Below are 5,693 nucleotides of genomic sequence, written 5' to 3'. Positions count from 1 at the left end.
GAACCTCAAGGGTCTGCCGGAACCCGAAATCCGACAGCTGCACAAGGGGATGATATCGAAGATTAACTCTTCACTTCGGAAGTTGTCCGGAGAACCGAAGACCACGTCCAGCGTGATTGAGCCCGTACAGCGGGCCTCTATGCCTGGTATGACTCCTTTAATGGTAGCCTTTGTTGGTTTGATTCGTGAGGGATTAATACCCATCTTCCGCACTGCATCCTGATAGAGCAGGTTGAGGCTGGTATCACCGTCCATTAGGACTCGTGTTAGGTGAAATCCGTCGATGATTGGGTCGAGGACCAGTGCGGCTGAACCGCCATGCCGGATACTAGTTGGGTGATCTCGACGATCGAAGGTGATCGGGAATGACGACCACGGATTGAATTTTGGGGAGACTGGCTCTATAGCGTAGACGTCCCTTAGTGCTCGCTTGCGCTCCCTTTTGGGGATGTGTGTAGCGTATATCATGTTCACTGTTTTGACTTGGGGGGAATTTCTTCTGCCCTCCAGTGTTCGGCTGCCGGGGCTCTTCGTCCTCGTCCTAACTTTGTGATCCCTTTTCTTTGTTTTTGGCATTTAACTTGCCAACCTGTTTGAAAACCCAACAATCTCTGTTGGTGTGATTGGCTTGTTTATCTGGGGTACCATGTATCTGACACGGACGATCGAGTATGCGATCCAGGCTGGATGGTCCCTGACTGCTCCTTTTGTAGGGCTTCTTTCGCTGGCGGACTTGGAGCCGCTGAATCCGACGTTAATGGTGGTGTCATCGGTGTTGTCACCATTGCTTCGGCGTTTGTGTCTGTTGTGCTGGAGCTTGCCAGAGCTGTTCTTGGCCTCGGAGGGGCCTGTCTCGCTGGCTGTGTTTGTGCTACGAGCCAACCAACTATCCTCACCCGCGCAAAAGCGGGTCATGAGTGCCATAAGGGCTGCCATGGACTTTGGCTTTTCTTGGCCGAGGTGGCGTGCTAGCCATTCATCACGGGTGCTGTGTTTAAAGGCCACTAGGGCTTCGGCATCCAGACAATCAACGATTTGGTTCTTTTTGGTTAGGAACATAGTCCAGAATTTTTTGGCTGATTCTCCAGGTTGTTGAACTATGTGGCTTAAGTCATCGGCATCAGGTGGCCGGACATATGTATGTTGGAAGTTGTCAAGGAAGGCCTCTTCCAAGTCCTCCCAGCTGTCGATGGAATTCTCGCGCAGGCTGTTCAACCAGTGTCTAGCTGGCCCTTTGAGTTTCAGTGGGAGGTATTTGATGGCGTGGATGTCATCTCCACGGGCCATGTGGATGTGGAGAATAAAGTCCTCAATCCATACTGCGGGATCGGTTGTTCCGTCGTATGATTCAATATTGACGGGCTTGAACCCCTTGGGGAATTCATGATCCAGCACCTCATCTGTGAAGCAGAGAGGGTGCGCAGCGCCTCTATATCAGGCCGCATCATGGGGCACTTCTGATGGAGTCCGTCTGCGGTTATCGGCCCGGGTGTGACTAGGTTTGTCACGTCCGAATAGGTAGCCGTCATCCCGAGTCGGGAAGCGTCCTCGCGATCTGTAGATTGATCTGGTGTGTCCCGCTCTACTGTCCAGCTCCTGCCGAAGGTCGTATGTATGATCTTGAGCTATTTTGTCCCTGTTTTTGCGAGGTGGTGGGGCGGGCTGTTGTTCGGCCTGAGTTGCTGTTTTATCCCGACCGCGGGGTTGTCGGTCCGCTGCACTATCCCGACCACGTGGTGGTCGGTCCGCATTGCGTGAGGGAGGTATGGGATCTGGCGCCTCCTCATCGAACTAAGGTAGCAGTCTACACTTTGGGTAACTCTTGGCTGGGCGCTTGAGGCCGTATTCTTCGGTTGCCAGGACATCACTCCACCTATCAATGAGCAGGTCTTGATCAGCTTGGAGCTGCTTCTTCTTCTTCTTCAGGCTTCTTGCAGTGGCTATTAGTTGGTGCTTGAAGCGCTCCTGCTCGAGGGGTGCCTCAGGCATGATGAAGTCCTCATTGCCGAGCCTCTCATCATCCTCGGAGACTGGACGATAACTTTCATCATCTGGGTCAATGGGCATGGCCTGTTTATCATGGTTATCTTGCCTGCTGTCTTGTTCCTCCTGTTCGGATGTAGCCCTGACGGCGTTTTCATTGTTTTCGGCGTCGCCCGGAGTACTATTTTCTCCAGTGCCAGTGTTGCCATCATTTGAGTGACGAGGCTTAGAGCGGCGTTTAGGGCGCCGGTGTTTGGACTATGTCTCAGAAGGTTTATTCGCAACTGGATATCCTTTGTCATCGTCGCTAGTTTTTTAGGTGTGTCGACCATGTACACATCATACGAAGAGGTGGACGTCCACCGTCCAGTGAACGGCATGTCTTGGCCTTGCTCCATGTCGGCATCGTCGTCCATACCGTCGATGTCTTCGGAGCCATAATCGAGCACGTCGGTTAAGTCATCGACGGTGGCTATGAAGTGGATGGCGGGTGGGAAGCGAAATTCCCCATCATCAGCCTCTGACTCGAACCGAACATAGTTCGGCTGTGAGTCCTTCTCCAAGGAAAAGTTCTTGAATGATTTTAGCACATCACCCAAAGGTGAGTGCTCGAAGATGTCTGCGGTGCTAAATTCGAAAATCGATAACTGATCCAGCTTGGTGTCCGCAGGCGTACGTGGTCCGGGACTTATAGCCGGAGACGAGTCCGGAGTTCCATTGACGCAAATATTGTGGGGTGCCGAGTCCGTGTGCGGCTCCAACACCGCGGACTCTGTGGCCTTGGATGGCGCGATCTGCTCCGGTTCTAAGGCCGTTGCAACAAAGGGACCATCTCCTGGATGTGATCCGATGAAAGATTTAAGTCATGTTCATCGGGGCGAGGGGGAGCGATGGCTGCGGTCTCAAATCCATTGAAGATCGAGTCTCCACGGATATCCACGACATAGTTCAAGCTTCCAAATCTGACCTGGTGGCCTGGGGCATAGCTATCGATCTGCTCTAGATGGCCAAGCGAGTTGGCCCACAGTATGAAGCCGCCGAACACGAATATCTGTCCCGGGAGGAAGGTTTCTCCTTGGACAGCATCACTATAGACGATTGAAGGGGCCATCAAACCTTTCGTTGACGGCACAGTGGAACTCTCAATGAAAGCACCAATGTCGGTGTCAAAACCGGTGGATCTCGGTTAGGGGGTCCTAAACTGTGCATCTAGGATCGATGGTAACAGGAGACAGGGGACACAATGTTTACCCAGGTTCGGGACCTCTCTATGGAGGTAATACCCTAGGTCCTGCTTGATTGATATTGATGAATACGAGTGTTACAAGAGTTGATCTACCACAAGATCATAATGGCTAAACCCTAAAAGCCTAGCCTGTATGACTATGGTAATGAACGTGTCCTTTCTGGACTAACCCCTCCGGTTTATATAGACACCGAGGGGATCTAGGGTTTACATAGAGTCGGTCACATAAGAAGGAATCTTCATAGTCGGTCGCCAAGCTTGCCTTCCACACCAAGGAGAGTCCAATCCGGACACAGGTATAGTCTTCGGCCTTCATGTCTTCAAAACCCATCAGTCCAGCCCACGGATAATAGGCCGGACGCCCGAGGACCCCTTAGTCCAGGACTCCCTCAACGGCCACAAGGTAGGGGGGCGCGCCCCTGGGCGCGCCCCCACCCTCTTGGCGGCCTCGGGACTCTTCTGGCCTTTCTCCGGTACTCCGTGGGCTTCTTCTGGTCCAAAAATGATCTCTGTGAAATTTCAGGTCAATTGGACTCCGTTTGGTTTTCCTTTTCTGCGATACTCAAAAACAAAGAAAAAACAGAAACTGGCGTTGGGCTCTAGGTTAATAGGTTAGTCCCAAAAATCATATAAAATACCATATAAATGCATATAAAACATCCGAGATGGATAATATAATAGCATGGAACAATCAAAAATTATAGATACGTTGGAGACATATCACTGACAGCGCTTCAGACGCGCATCAGGAGCATGGTGGACAAGAACGTCAAGCTTGTCAATGTGATCCAGGTGATGCTCGCTCGTCGGATCGTTCCGTGCCAAAGCCGAACTTGCCATTTGTGGGAGTTCGATTCGGCCAAGCACCAGACCTTGCAATAGTTCTTCGGTACTATGCATGAAGACATCTGGAAGGTGCTCTTCAAGGCCAACGAGACGTGGTCGGCGACGACCGAGGACCATAGGCACAACCTGGCCCATCCCGCTAGTGCGGTAAGTTTTCCATATTTCAAGGTGTATCCTTTACTTGCTTACTCAAGGAAGATGTCCTAGCTTCCCTATTTGTTTTTTAGGGCCGGACAAAGAAGGCGGAGCGGATTCGGTGTCCGGATCCGCTGCCCGAAGAACCAGCTATCCCGCTTCTGACAAAGATGCTGGTTCCTGCGCCCTATGAAGCACCGGAGAAGAAGGCCAAGGGGACCAGAGGTGGCCTCCGCCATAAGGGCACTTCAGACGTGATGTCCGAAGACGCCGAGACCCACTCCCCTCCCGCCACTGATGACGAGGAAGAGGAGGAAATCAATTCTCCCCCTGAGGGGGGAGGTAAGAAAAGGGTGGCCTCCATGCATTTGGAGGCAGAGGCGTCCAAGAAGGCGAAGGCCTCCGCCGCGGACAACTGCGCGTGGGACATTGATAGCAGCTCCGAGTGGCACCCCACGGATAAGCCTCTGGCCGAATCGTAAGTACTCGAAGACGCACACAAATATCCAGCTCCTTTACTTCATAATTTTAACATGTTAAATAATGCACTTTCATTCCGTCTCGTTCCGACCTCGAGCGATCCTCATCTTCAGGAAATTCGCTGGATCCGAAGGTGATGGACAGCGGGTCCCTTCCGGCGGCCTCTTCTCCCAAGGCCATGGATGATGCCGAGGTGCTGTCCCGAAGGACCTGCCCAGGCCAGGGAGAGACGCAGGAGGCCATCAGGGTGGTGCCAGAGGGTGAACCCTTGGCCACCGAACACATGGGGGAGCAAATCCCCATGGAGTCTGGCGATGGGGGCTGTATCCAATCCGACCCCCAGCCGAATACAATTCCGGAGACCTATACGGCTCCGGAATCTGGCAAGCAACCTCCTTCGAAAGAAGGAGGTGCACCGATTCCACCGGTGACCTTTGTCCATCCAGAGGCATTGGATAGTCTACTGGAAGCGCTGCGAAGTGCTTCCATTGTTGAGGAACATCGTATCCTTATGGGTACGGTGATTGAGAGAGTTTAGTCCGTTAAGAGCGGACTGACCGAAGCATGCACCAGCCTCCTAACAGGCTTTGAGGTAAGCGACACAATTGTATAAAAAGAATATCATAGTATAGATAGTAGCCCCTGAGACTCTGTCCGGTGCTCGGAAAGAAAAATCCGGACAGAGGATCAAGTAATTTTCGCAGGAGACTAACCAAATATGCCTTATGTGAATAAGCAGGCGTCATTGCTGGCTGCGACCTCTCTTTCTGCCGAAGTCTCCTGACTGAAGTAGAGTCTGGAGCGGGCCGAGGAAGAGCTCAACCATGTGAAAAAGAAACTAGAAGACAAGCAAGGTATGCAATGACCTTTTGTAGATCCCGAAAGGATGAATGATTTGTGCTGACCATAGTGCATGATAATTGATTGGAGCGGCGACCGAGGTGGAGATTCTCAAGAAGGCGCTGGCCGAGGCCAAGGAGAGAGCGGCAAAGGAACGAGCTGC

The sequence above is a fragment of the Triticum urartu genome, chromosome 4A (genome assembly GCF_056163025.1).
Source record: "Triticum urartu cultivar PI428250 chromosome 4A, HENAU_Tu73, whole genome shotgun sequence".
In the NCBI taxonomy this organism is placed as follows: Eukaryota; Viridiplantae; Streptophyta; class Magnoliopsida; order Poales; family Poaceae; genus Triticum; species Triticum urartu.
Note: the sequence above shows the minus strand (reverse complement) of the source record.